Genomic DNA, 14,871 nt, shown 5'->3' on the forward strand with positions numbered 1-14,871 from the left:
CGGTCAGAGACATGTCGCTTTGTCTCACCGATGTAGCGACATGTCTCTGACCGAATTCGCGAGCACAAATCAGATTTGAAACACGGCAAAACGAATTCTTCTGCCGTGGCTGATCACTGTTACAACGCTGTGGGTGATCACGATATAATTTTCTCCGATACCAAGGTTCTTTGCAAACCCACGGGCTTTTATCAGAGATTTGTTCATGAAGCAATTCAGATCTACAAACACAGACACAATTTCAACCGAGAGGATGGTTTCAAATTAAGCAACCATTGGAAAGATGTTCTAAATCGAACTAAACATTAAACTAATTTCAATGGTACAGTATATTTTTCAAGTAGTGGTACCCCAAACTTTCGCAGCTCTTATAAATTCCCCCTTTTCACACCATCAATAGGTAAACTCCCCCCCCCCCGCGCCAAACTGCGAGTCCACCGGCACGTACACCACCTCTTTCCTAAAATACGCCAATCGAATGCTAATTTTTATGCTAATTTCTTTATCAGAACACCTTGTTTGCTCACACACAGGTCCGATGTCTGAGCGTGGTTGTGTTTCGCTAAATTCTCCCGTTTGATGAGTACTAGGTGCCTCGGTGAATGTATATGCTCTAACTTTAACATAGCTTTTCTGTGACCAGTTACAAGCTAATCACTCGGCTATTTCAATGTTAAATTCGATGCTAATTCCTTTGTCAAGGGGTACCTCTGCGGATGTGTATACTTTAACTTAGCTATTTCAATGAGACATCTCAATACTAAATTTTATGCTAATTCCTTTGTCAAGGCACTTGGCCTTTTTCTAATTCCTTTGTCAAGGGTACCTCTGTGGATGTGTATATTTTAACTTAGCTATTTCAATGAGCCATTTCAATGCTAAACTATATGCTGATTCATCTTCTTTGGTTCTTTCGGTAAAGTCCTACCAGACAGTCTCGTCCCTTCACCTGATGAAGGCCACTTGTGTTGTGGCCGAAACGTCGTGAGAATATTATTGTGTTATTTATTTTATCAATTTATTATTTTATTCTCATTCTACGTGACTTTACCGAAAGAACCAAAGAAGATGAATCATTGCAGTAACGAAAGCTTTAAATCGAAATATATGCTAATTCCTTTGTCAAGGCGCGTGGTCTTTTTCTTCTCACACAGCTTAAAGGTCGTGATCTAAGCGTGGCTTCTTCCACTCCAGCGCTGTCCTCCAGACAGTCTCGTCCCTTCACCTGATGAAGGCCGCTTGTGTTGTGGCCGAAACGTCGTGATTTTTTGTTATTTTATTTTCACCTACGTGACTTTACCCAATAGAACCAAAGAGTATGAAACCACTCTATCATCTGCACGGCAAGAGTGTAATTTTGTAAGATACACCCTGGTACGTCAGAGCTGACGAATGCCTCTGAGCTCACTTTCAAGTTGTTCTACAATGGGAGGTGGTGTCCCTTCTATCCCGAGCGGAATCCATCGTGGGAAAAAAAAAGGTCTCATGCTGTGCCCAGATATATATATAGCACACAGATACAGATGCTGTGAGCAAATAACCACATATCGGAGTCACACGCGATATAAGAATGACAACAGAACGTAAAATGGCAACTTATTTTCCCCCTCATTCACAGGCCTTGACGCAGACTAACAAGGCGACAATGGACACGCATGCCGTTCGTGGGTGCTATTCTTTGACCTGCTTGGAAGCATTTACTCCTTCACGTGCACCTAGCTGGGCACAGAGTGACATCGCCACCACTTAATGGCTTTTAGAAGCTGTTCTGTCGCTGTTTGTTGTGCATTATAGTCTTCGAGGCAGTTGCATATTGAGTGGTTGGTTCTTCAATCCTAGAAAATGTGAATTGCATTCCTCGCCCTGAAACGTACCATTGGCAAGTGATACAGCACCTCTGATTAGCACGGTTGGCTACGTACGGTGTGCGAAAGAAGATCAACAAACATACATCGGAACCTATTCTGAGCCACTTTTGATCAATGCAGCCTAAAAACAATACCTGGGTGCAGTTCATAATAATTAATAATAGTTTACATTCACAAGGCGCGATTCATCCAGGGATCTCAGTGCACCATACACGCAGTCAGGAGATGTGAACATTTGTCTACATCAAAACCTTTGACGGATGCTGATCATAGCGATCCATCACAGCTGTGCTGGCCTTAAGAGGCACTTGTTAATAGCATGCGCTTGAATGTGCATCAATAATGCGACGTACAGAGCATTTCGTATTTGCGTTCAATGCCGCGCGTGCGAGTGTGTGTGTGCATGCGGTTTTTATTACACAGCACGTGGAGAAAACAGTGTGTGAGTGCACTATGAATTCACATTAATATATCAAGCAATGATAACTCAGTCTCTATACAAGGACAATTAAAGAAGGGACACATTTTATTAACCTATTAAAAAAAATCATTCGATATACACTTCGTATAAACAAAAAGCACAATCTGTCTGCTATTTTTTTCTCTCTCTTCGGTCAATATAACCAATCTGAAAATAGCACAAGAAGATTTTACAGCAGTAAATTAATGCTCATTGGTTCTGTTCGGTAAAGTCACCTAGGTGAAGTCACGTAGGTGACTTTACCGAACAGAACCAAAGAGTATGGATCCTTGCAAAGAGTATGGATCCTTGCAGTCACGAAGGCTTCAAATCTAGAAGTAAATTAATGCTTCAGCAGTGCAAATGCCACACACTTCTTTTATCCCATAAGGTAAATAATAAGTGTTTTTAATGTTTTCTGAGAAAGGGTTTACACCCTACTTGCGCAGAATGCAAAGCTATCGTTTCCTGTAGGTAAAATCACATTAAAACTTGGCAAACGTTGTGCCTAAGCAGTGTTTAAATTACGCGTTATTTGTTCCCACAATTCCCTCAATGAAAATCTGACAACGAATATTTCTTTACAGTAAAGCTGTTACCGTAAAGCCCCAATACACACCGTCTCAACCTGAACAAGTTATGGGGGCCCAATTCGTGTTGCTGGCCTTGCCCGCCATTCTGGATTATTTTGACAGAATGACCACTTTCGCATGAACAATAAGAAACATTCACCAAAATGTCATTCGTGTACTGCTCATTCCATACACAAAAAGAGAAACACAAGGCATGGCTGCCTTGTTTATCAGTCCGTGTTGGAGCCACACATCGAGGTTGACAAACCGCACACAAAATGAGGCCTGACGTGGATAATCAAGATAACGTATGTTTACCATAAATATAATGTTCGCTGTCAAAATTATAATATTGTGAGAAACTTGATATGGCACTGGCAGTATTGCGTGTCGTTATATGGCACCATCAGTCAGCCGCAAGCAACGCAGTCCTGCTACCCAGTGCGTCAGCTGCATGCGCATGCGGTGACGTGAACCCGGCCTCTTCATGCCAATTCCACCTGTTGCCCCGTGCGTCTACAATCGAAACGGGAGCCTCTCCAAGGAGGCTTTACATTCAAATAAAGACAACATGAATACAATTTTTGATTTAAAGCTTTCGTGACTGCAGTAATTCATATTCTTAGTTCTTTCGGTAAAGTCACGTTGAAGGGAAACAACAAAATAATAAAATATATATAAAACAATAAAAACACTAAATATATATTTTATTATTTTGTTGTTTCCCTTTCAACGTGACTTTACCGAAAGAACTAAGAACATGAATAAACATCTCCCATTTTATCCTCTTGTTTTTTTTTCTTCCAAGGGATTTAACAAAACGTGCAATGCAAGCCACCTGTTCAAGAGAATATTCGACGGCAATATTGCAATGGGGATTGCAGCCACAGAGTCGTGATTCGCACATGCTGGACTTGCAATCCACAGGTCGCGGGTTCGATCTCCAGGCGCGGCAGTTGAAACAATGCGAACACTTATTCAATCTTCTTTGGTTCTTTCGGTAAAGTCACGTAGAATGAGAATAAAATAATAAAATAATAAAATAACATAACACAATAAAATTCTCACGACGTTTATTGTGTTATTTTATTTTATTAATGTATTATTTTATTCTCATTCTACGTGACTTTACCGTACGAACCAAAGAAGATGAATCCTTGCAGTCACGAAAGCTTTAAATCGAAATTTATTCAATCCCTCCCGCCGTCTCTGTCCACTCAGCAGGACAAATCGGTAGGCTGCAGTCGGTCGATCAACAGGCTACTTGCGGTGGGGTTAGAGTGTGGGCGCTCCAGACCTCTCTAAATATACCTGGCATGTGTGGAAGAGTAGGCCCATTCCCTAGAGGTGCTCTCAGAAGCGTGTTTTCCGTGGATGTCGTGAGCAAGTAATTTCAGGGCTGCACCTTAATATTTTTTGAACAACATTTTCTCTCTCATATTTCATAGCTCTACGGGATTTTTTTGTAGGTCTGAAATGTAATGTACCTTCATCGGTGTACTTATCTTATCCCTTCCTCCCAAACCGTAGAAAAACACAACAGCGAAGTTGTAACGGGCAAAATAGATTCGCGAGAAGAGAAGAGGAATATCTGAAAACACACCGGTTTTAATTTAATTTTTAAGCGAAATTGCATCATATTTTAAATATTGCATGTCGGTTTTGTATAGATATTATTGCATTACAATACTGTGGTGACTTGCGTTTGGCAGGGGAATTTTTTACACGGGAAATGATAGTTAATAATCCTGTTTACAAGTCAAATTGTGCCCTCGCATTTTATAATCAATCTTGATGTAACGATCATTTATTTGGTTGCGTGGTGAAATGTTGGTTCGATAAACGATTTGTGAACAATCTCAAGGAGAATGCGACCTTGCTTTGGCAACGAGGCTTCCCAATTAAGAGGGGAAAGAAACATGGCAGCGCATAGGATGACGCACCAATGACTTATGGAACTAGAATGACGAACGTAATTTGGGCATCTCTTTCTCAAGTATTCTCAGATTACTCCAAGTAAAAATTACTATATATATACCCACCACGAATGCACGATTGTGTAGAATCACACCGCATGCATGACGAGATTTTAAACAACTCCTATATTAGAGCCAGACACACATTACACTTGCGTAATGGGGGAATGCAATGCAATGGTTGGCAAGAGGAAAACGGACGAGGGGATGGTTGATACGTTTTGGCATAAAAATGCACAAATAAGCATGGAGAGATGCATGCTGAGAATTACACTGAGGCAGAAAAAGGTTCAGAGGACAAACACAATGATGGGCATTATAGTGGCAATTAATAATAGTATATGGGCTTGGGCAGAACACAAGCCGAGTGGTGGCCCAAGGAATACAGTCACCTCGGAGATGGGGCAATGAGAGTGGTTCACGTAAACTAAACAACAAACTATTTTTATTTTACCAGGTAAAGCCCACTGAGCTATATAGCTATTTTTCAGAAGAGACCTGGCCATAAATAATAGCTCAACGAAGTGGCTTATGTGAAAATGTATTTCAGTCAAATAGTCTAAATGCACGTGTCTAAATCTAGAGGGGAAAAAAGCCAGAGGCCCCAGTAAAAAAGCAATGCCACCACTGGGAAAGACACATGCAAATTCCAAATAAACAGGCGTCAGGGTCTGGATTGAAGGCACGACTTCCTGCATAAAAAGCAAGGTAGTTAACGTCTCGCCACCAGACGCAGGAGTGAGAAATTGTCGCAGTATTGGACCGTGAGGGATGGCGATGGTGTGAGAAACCCCTTCGTCCAGCAGTGGATAGACAATGGCTGATGACAGAAAAAAATGCACATTTCAAACAGTGTTTCAGTTATCTGCACTATATTTAAATCAATATGAATGTTTTTTTGTTCTTCCTGGATTTTAAATCAACAAAGGAGCATTTGTAATTGTGATATTTAAGATTCATCACATTAACTTGTAAGCGTCAAGTTTTACTAATAAGGGAGACGTTGATAAACTACAGAAACTGCAAAAGTTAATTTGAAAAATGTCTTTTTGATGACAGCAAACACCAAGACGCAGAAAATCACCGAATCGCAGCCGAACGGGCTCAGCGACCCATCGCAGTGCATAATCGGCTTATCATAATTATTTGTTGTTCGGTGTTTTTTTTTTACAAAGCAGGGAGTCATATAAACTGCAGCATAGTTTAACGAAAATCGCCCCGAGGGTTATGAATTGTGTAACCTCGCATGGTTGCAAACCTACGACATTCTTGTATTGATGTAATTGCACGTGCACCTGTTTTGGTTTGACAAATGCAAATGTCGTATAACACACTTTGTACATGTATTTTGCTGAGAGAAAAAAACCCCTAAAAGGTATAACATTAAAGGTCACATTTTTACGTGGAGTCAAACTATCAAGAGAAGGGTTTGCAATCAATAAGACAGGGGCAGACGTGGCAATTCGTTTCCCCACTAAAACATCCTTTAAATGTATCGTTCCCTACTTAAGATGATGGTCATGACCGTGTATTAGTATGACGAGCACGTTTGAATAGAGTACCGTGTAAAAACATAATACTGGTAGGAACGAAGTTGTAAACTGAGTGTTAAACTGAGTGTACCAGCCTGCAATACATTAATGTGTCCGTCCGTCCGTCCCCTTTCAATACTTTAACGAAGTGAAAAATTCCAATGTTCCTACCAGCCCACCCTGCAGGGACCTGTTTTATTACATCAAATATCCACACGGTGGCAGAAATAACAAGTGCGTCACATGTCCGTATCGCCTTTTGCTCGAGCATAACAAAAAACACAGCGAACGTCATCAACATTACACTATTCCTACCTGATGCTAAATTCCCATCAATATAAGCATTTTTGGGAATCCCAGCATCTTTTTTTGCGTGCAAGATTTAGTTTCAACGATTGTATAGTGAAACAAATTGACGAATATAACTCAAAAATAAAAATAATTGTAAGCCTTTTTTATATTTTTTACGAAACGGGAAATGTATGCAAATTGTACAAAGAATGAGTACGCAGTACAGACTATATACCGTACTATTTTGCGGAAACATGATGTTAAATAACGTCTTATGTTGCATACGGATTGTAAATTGCACATACAGTGAGGGAAAAAAAGTATTTGATCCCCTGCTGATTTTGTACGTTTGCCCACTGACAAAGAAATGATTAGTCTATAATTTTAATGGTAGGTTTATTTGAACAGTGAGAGACAGAATAACAACAAAATAATCCAGAAAAATGCATGTCAAAAATGTTATAAATTGATTTGCATTTTAATTGAGGGAAATAAGTATTTGACCGCCTCTCAATCAGAAAGATTTCTGGCTCCCAGGTGTCTTTTATACAGGTAACGAGCTGAGATTAGGAGCACACTCTTAAAGGGAGTGCTCCTAATCTCAGCTTGTTACCTGTATAAAAGACACCTGTCCACATAAGCAATCAATCAGATTCCAAACTCTCCACCATGGCCAAGACCAAAGAGTTCTCCAAGGATGTCAGGGACAAGATTGTAGACCTACACAAGGCTGGAATGGGCTACAAGACCATTGCCAAGATAAGGCGACAACAGTTGGTGCGATTATTCGCAAATGGAAGAAACACAAAATAACTCTCAATCTCCCTCAGCCTGGGGCTTCATGCAAGATCTCACCTCGTGGAGTTGCAATGATCATGAGAACGGTGAGGAATCAGCCCAGAACTACACGGGAGGATCTTGTCAATGATCTCAAGGCAGCTGGGACCATAGTCACCAAGAAAACAATCGGTAACAGACTACGCCGTGAAGGACTGGAATCCTGCAGCGCCCGCAAGGTCCCCCTGCTCAAGAAAGCACATATACATGCCCGTCTGAAGTTGACCAATGAACATCTGAATGATTCAGAGGACAACTGGGTGAAAGTGTTGTGGTCAGATGAGACCAAAATGGCGCTCTTTGTCATCAACTCGCCGTGTTTGGAGGAGGAGGAATGCTGCCTATGACCCCAAGAACACCATCCCCACCGTCAAACATAGAGGTGGAAACATGCTTTGGGGGTGTTTTTCTGCTAAGGGGACAGGACCACTTCACCGCATCAAAGGGACGATGGACGGGGCCATGTATCGTCAAGTCTTGGGTGAGAACCTCCTTCCTTCAGCCAGGGCATTGAAATTGGGTCGTAGATGGGTATTCCAGCATGACAATGACCCAAAACACACGGCCAAGATAACAAAGGAGTGGCTCAAGAAGAAGCACATTAAGGTCCTAGAGTGGCCTAGCCAGTCTCCAGACCTTAATCCCATCGAAAATCTGTGGAGGGAGCTGAAGGTTCGAGTTGCCAAACGTCAGCCTCGAAACCTTAATGATTTGGAGAAGATCTGCAAAGAGTGGGACAAAATCCCTCCTGAGATGTGTGCAAACCTGGTGGCCAACTACAAGAAACATCTGACCTCTGTGATTGCCAACAAGGGTTTTTGCCACCAAGTACTAAGTCATGTTTTCCAGAGGGGTCAAATACTTATTTCCCTCGTTAAAATGCTAATAAATGTATAACATTTTTGACATGCGTTTTTCTGGATTTTTTTTGTTATTCTGTCTCTCACTGTTCAAATAAACCTACCATTAAAATTATAGACTGACCATTTCTTTGTCAGTGGGCAAACGTACAAAATCAGCAGGGGATCAAATACTTTATTCCCTCACTGTAGGGAGGCGAAATGTCCGTGCTTTTTGCGGGAGAAACATTTGTCAGCAGTCATCAACCGTGAGAAGTTACACGTATTGATTCCCTTCACTCGCCACCACCAAACCATGATTGTCCATGATTTGGGGGTCACAAATTTAATTCATGAATCCATTCTCTCATTTGTGCAGTGCCGTTCGTATGTTTTGGTATTTTCTGTCATTTGTACAGTAGAAGTCGAATAATAATTTGTATATTATACTCGTAGTAATATGAATATTTCACAGCCCTTCATGACACTCCTGCCAGATGAAAGCCTCCCTAGGTGGGAGATGATAGCCTTCACGCAGCCGACCTGATAAGTGTCCCATCGCACGACCAATAACACTTTACGTTATCTTATAAAGATGTATGTAGCGCCTTAGTGCAAGGCGCTTTACAATAATTATAACATTGTGCAATAAATGATAGTGGTTAAAAGAAAGAGTACTTTTGGAAATCGTTTATAATATTTGATTTCAAGTAACTGTATGTGTACATTTCTTCTGAAAAACGGTCCTTTTAAGTGCCAAAAGACCAGCCACAGAAGAGTAGGACATGCATTACTGTTTCTGAGTAGAAGTTTGACCATACTTCACCACATTGGTCAGGTAAAGTTGGGTGGCTCACTGGAAGAGGCTGCTGCATGTATGTTGAACTTATTTCGCACCATACTGAGTCAACCGTGATAATCGGAGGAGGATGTTGAATGTGTCAGAGGTCAGAGCACAATGCTGGCACCGCTGACATCCTGAATTCATATCCAGAAATTTCAGCCCGCCTGTGATTCTCGAGCGTCGCGAGATTATGGGTTCAGCCGGAACACCAAAGCATCACATAAAGTTAGTTTTTGGCACTTAATTTGGCTACATTACAACTGTTGAGAATATTACTCTCTGTGTCAGCGGGTGCTGCCACCTACTGTGTTAAATAGAGGTCACTTGAAGACATTTCAGAGGTACAGTAGCTCTGTGATATCCACTTCTGCGGGCCGTTCTCTTCGTTGAAGGGTTCTGCACTTCGCCTCACGGCATGACGCCGATATCACTCACCGCTGATCTTAGCCGCCATCGACTTGTGTATAAATTAATTGAATTGTAAACCCTACAGTCACTTCTAAGTGCACGATTCACAATATGAATTACGAAACTAAGAATGTATTTTAAGTTGATTATTTGATGCATGCCCAGCAAAAGGTGTGTGTGTGTGTGTATGGTTGTTGTTGGTGGTGGTGGTGCACGTTTGCAACTCGGCTCAGTCTCTCAACCTGTTGACAATTCCCAGCTTTTGTTTTTGAGCGGTCCGGTGTTTGTCACAGAGACGAGCTCGGCAGCTGCGCTGCGCAATAGAGCCGGGTCTATCATTCGCGAACAGTCAGAAGCAATTCAGTGGCGGGCGGCTTTAGTCGCGAGGCACTGGTGATAGAGCAGCCTGTCGACACAAGGTCAATTAGAATGACCTCTAGATGTCCCAAGACGCTGCAGCCATCTACTTAGCCTCAAAAGGCTTGGACTTAATGCTGTTTTTGTTGTCGTTGTTGCTGCTGCTGCCGATGGTGACTCTTGTTGGTTCAAAACGCAGCTCACCTTGTTTCGTAGTCGCAACAAAATCTGCACCTACGTGAAATCTCAATGAGTATTCATGCCCATTGTTGATACCACCAATTCACGCCCACAGTGCGATCCTTTGAACATACACTGCAGTGCAAGTGTGCCTGATGTATGCCCCCCTTTCAATGGCTAATCCATAAATATCTTTCAGTCCTTTTTTTTGCCTGCATATTTCACTCTGTACAGACTTTCGCCATGATTCATTCACTTTGCTTTCCATAAGTACGTATAACACGAAGCATAAAATATACATTCACGCGTATTCACATGCCCTTAAAACTGAACTGCAATATTAATTTTAAAAGCGTCTCCCTGATGTAAATCTGATTTGACGAGCGTGTTTAATACGGCAGTTGAGACTGTGCCACTCGAGGCATAAATGTGGTGTCAATGGCATTGACGTTTGCTGTCCTTCCCCCGCGATTAGCACGGTTGGCTACGTACGGTGCGAAAGAAGTTCAACATACGTACACATGTACGTACGTTACTAAGAAAAGGAACTGGTGGATATGGTTATGATTACAAGGAATTGCATGCGTTGATTCTCCAGAACACAACATCCTCCTGTTTACGGTTCATACCAAATTTGGTACAACACGACAGCACCTAAAGACATCGCACCCGATTGTGTGTTTGCACTTCGCAAGTTCACCATCAGCTGGTAATACACCGGTGATGAGGTGCATCAGAGTTTGGAAGATTTCCTTTCGGATTTGTTTGCTTGTTTTGCTTAAGTTGTGGACATCCCATGGCACTTCACGAAGGTGGGCCATCGTGAGCCAAGGTCGTGAAGCAGCTTAAGCCGCTCTTGCCGAGGGTGATACATCCCAACTGCGCACCAGTGGTAATGCAGCAAATGAGCAGACTTTTCGGCCTCGATTGATTGCTGCCAGACGTTCACGAATAATTAATCATCTCGATGAATACTGCATATTAGTTAACGAATATGCATACGCGTTCGGAGGTGTGCATCTCTGGGGTGACTGCGGAGTGACTTGAAGGGCTAGAGCAATAACGCGGGGCTGGGCTTTGTGACTTGACGTCTGTAGCAAGACGGCGCTGAGTCTTGAAACCGAATGGTGAAGGCAGATGGTCTCTCGGGTCCCAAGTGTGACCTATCACGGCTGTAGCACATGGCTGTGTGTTTACCAGCACATGCCAAGGACCCAAAGCATGCTGGTGAATCAAAATATTCATTCCAATGCCGTAGGCTATCAAAATTGTATAGATTCATTTATGGGGAAATATACCAAAGATATACAAAAAAATTACAGGGCTGAAAGTGGCATTATGTGTTCAGGACGACAATTTATTCAGGAATTCCCATCTGGTTTCCTGGAGAAATCATTGAGACATGCCTGATTTACATCGTGGTGCGTGAATAAGTCACACATGAACGATATAACGTGAATGCTTTAAATATGTATTTTTATTAACTTATGATGTTTTAAAGCCCTTGGTGAAATTGAGTTAAAAGTTGAAGGTCGAATGAGAATCCAAGGGCCACGTGAGGTTACACTCGCCTGCTAATTTTAATACTCAACACATAATTGACAAGTTAGTTACCTATTAACTACAACATTAAGAATACTAATTTAAACCTCCAGCGTGCCACACAGTATTTGCTCACTCTCAAAGAGAGAGAACTACTCAGATGTGCAAGTGGGAAGGTGGCCACGTGATGAACTGGCGCAAACAATTGTCAAAACTCTGACGTCCCCTACATGCTAAGGTGTTCTATCGGCCAATTGATGAGTATTTTGCATGTGGAAGGAAACTGGAGCACCTGGAGAAATCCCGCGTGTAAACGCACTAATGTACCGTTCACGAAGATTTAAAAGATGCATGGCAGTGTGCCACTGTAACATGATTAAATACAATCCATACTTAAGAACAAATTAATAACAGGAATGTAATGATTCGCAGTTGATTTTCGGGTTAAGCCACACAGCCTAACCCAAAACAATCTACTTGAGCAATGAATCATATAATATTGGCTGTAAACACCTACATATTACGATATGTAATGCTGTGCAGTTTACAAATCCTAGAAACATACTTCTTCACAAAGGCCTGACATGTATTTGATGATGAAAAGAAACAGAATTAGTGTGTATATTTCAGGAATATAGACGTCAACAATTTATTGACAAACAATGAAATTGGAGATGCAAAGCAGACGTTCCAGCTGCTTCCACAAACTTGTGTGGCCAGAAATATACTGAGAAATAAGCAAGCACGAAGACAACAACCAACAACCCCACTGGATGTGTACTTTCGCTCGTTTTACTTTCATACAACCCACGTTTCACTATTCACCAATTGACGGCCTCCACAATTAACCTCAGCCAAAGGCACTGAGGGCATCCCTGCTGAGAGATGTTGCTGTTTATAGCGCAATTCACACACAGCAGCAGCAGCAGGATGATGATGATGAGACGTTTGAAGATGTAGGTCAGGGGCAGGTGCGAAATGTCGGTTGTTGTGTGGAAGGACAAGGCAGGTGTGAGGAGACGTGGCAGAGCCCCGGTCATCACGTGCCCCCATATCTCCCACCATGGGAATTGTTGCCACTGACAGAGAAACACAATTCAGCTGCCAGCATTACGTGCCTCTCTATGCTTAGCAGCACTATCATCATGACACCATTTCAGCATTGCTTCTGCTAGGACACGCAACGCACGTGTCTGGAAACTACATTGAAGTCTGAAATAAATACAATGTCAAAAGGAAACATCCCAATGCAGTGCCACTAATGCGTCTAATTAAGGTGACCATTGAGGAGCACTTGTTAACATTTTGAAATGGACACGCTGATCAAAACCATGCCTCGTTGTGTCCGCTGAGCATCTTTCTTGTTAGAAAATTGATTTTGCAAAGCAAAGCTGACCCGCCGATGGATCCGTTATGAGCTCAATGCAATGTGATTAGTGCACAGAGATGAAAGCATTCCAGGTATAGTTGCAAGAACACCGTAGGATTCAATGTTTCTGACAAACAACAGTGCATGCACATTATGACCAGGTAAATCTTACTGTGAAAATATGTAAGAAATGCAATAGTTATGCCAGGACTATGAAGGCGATTACTGAAATATGTTTTTTGTTTTGTTTATCATCAGCTATTAACTACCCACTTCTGGATGAAGACCACTCCATGTAAACACCACCCTCCAATGTGCTGTAGTTTCCCAATCCGTCTCTCGCTCTCATCACTCCAGCTCATCTCATCACTCCAGCTCATCATCACTCCAGCTCATCTCATCACGCCAGCTCATCACTCCAGCTCATCTCATCACTCCAGCTCATCTCATCACTCCAGCTCATCTCATCACTCCAGCTCATCTCATCACTCCAGCTCATCTCATCACTCCAGCTCATCATCACTCCAGCTCATCTCATCACTCCAGCTCATCTCATCACTCCAGCTCATCTCATCACTCCAGCTCATCTCATCACGCCAGCTCATCACCCCAGCTCATCTCATCACCCCAGCTCATCTCATCACTCCAACTCATCTCATCACTCCAGCTCATCTCATCACTCCAGCTCATCTCATCACTCCAGCTCATCTCATCACTCCAGTTCATCTCATCACTCCAGTTCATCTCATCACTCCAGCTCATCTCATCACTCCAGCTCATCTCATCACTCCAGCTCATCTCATCACTCCAGCTCATCTCATCACTCCAGCTCATCACTCCAGCTCATCACTCCAGCTCATCACTCCAGCTCATCTCATCACTCCATCTCATCACTCCAGCTCATCACTCCAGCTCATCTCATCACTCCAGCTCATCTCATCACTCCATCTCATCACTCCAGCTCATCACTCCAGCTCATCTCATCACTCCAGCTCATCTCATCACTCCATCTCATCACTCCAGCTCATCACTCCAGCTCATCTCATCACTCCAGCTCATCTCATCACTCCATCTCATCACTCCAGCTCATCACTCCAGCTCATCTCATCACTCCAGCTCATCTCATCACTCCAGCTCATCACTCCAGCTCATCTCATCACGCCAGCTCATCACCCCAGCTCATCACTCCAGCTCATCTCATCACGCCAGCTCATCACCCCAGCTCATCTCATCACTCCATCTCCCAAGTAGGCAGTCTTCTTCTCAAGCGCGTTCCCTCCTTTGGCTGTCAATCCACTGTCTCAACCATCGGCTGTCATTCTGTCTACCCCTGGTAATGTATTCATCCCGAGACCACTCACATTTCTTTGATTCACAATTGTTCTTTGGTCTCTGTTTTCCTCTATCTGTTTCTCAGTGTGCTATCCAACAGATCTATCTGTGCTCTTTTTGCATGTTGTTCAGCTTTTGTTCCATGTACTTTGTCCGAGTTCCCGTTTATAAACCATATAGCACGGTGGCTAATAATCACCGACAGAAAACAGTTCCTCCTTCCTGGAAAATATCTTCTGGTGTTGCTCTTAACAGCTGTGGCGAGGTTGCTTCTCCTTGCCCGACTCCTGATGTGGATTTTGTTATTTTATTTCTGTAATTTCAGTGTAGCGTCGTTTCTATGAAACCAAATGCCATTTCTTGCTCTACATACGCTTGGCTGAATCTAGAGGATTATAATTGATCATTAGTGGGAGTGGGGGGGGGGGACCCCCCCAAACCTTTTCTAAAGTCGGCTCGATCCG

General features: G+C 42.6%; 1 protein-coding gene across 6 annotated transcripts in view; it reads right to left on the reverse strand.

The window, feature by feature from the left end:
* Nucleotides 1-14,871, reverse strand: part of LOC116940471 (Kv channel-interacting protein 4-like) — a 390,068-nt gene that overhangs the window by 83,223 nt on the left and 291,974 nt on the right. The window lies entirely within an intron of this gene.

The sequence above is a fragment of the Petromyzon marinus genome, chromosome 9, assembly GCF_048934315.1.
Source record: "Petromyzon marinus isolate PM22_M1 ecotype Great Lakes invasive population chromosome 9, UKy_Petmar_22M1.pri1.0, whole genome shotgun sequence".
Taxonomy (NCBI): Eukaryota; Metazoa; Chordata; class Hyperoartia; order Petromyzontiformes; family Petromyzontidae; genus Petromyzon; species Petromyzon marinus.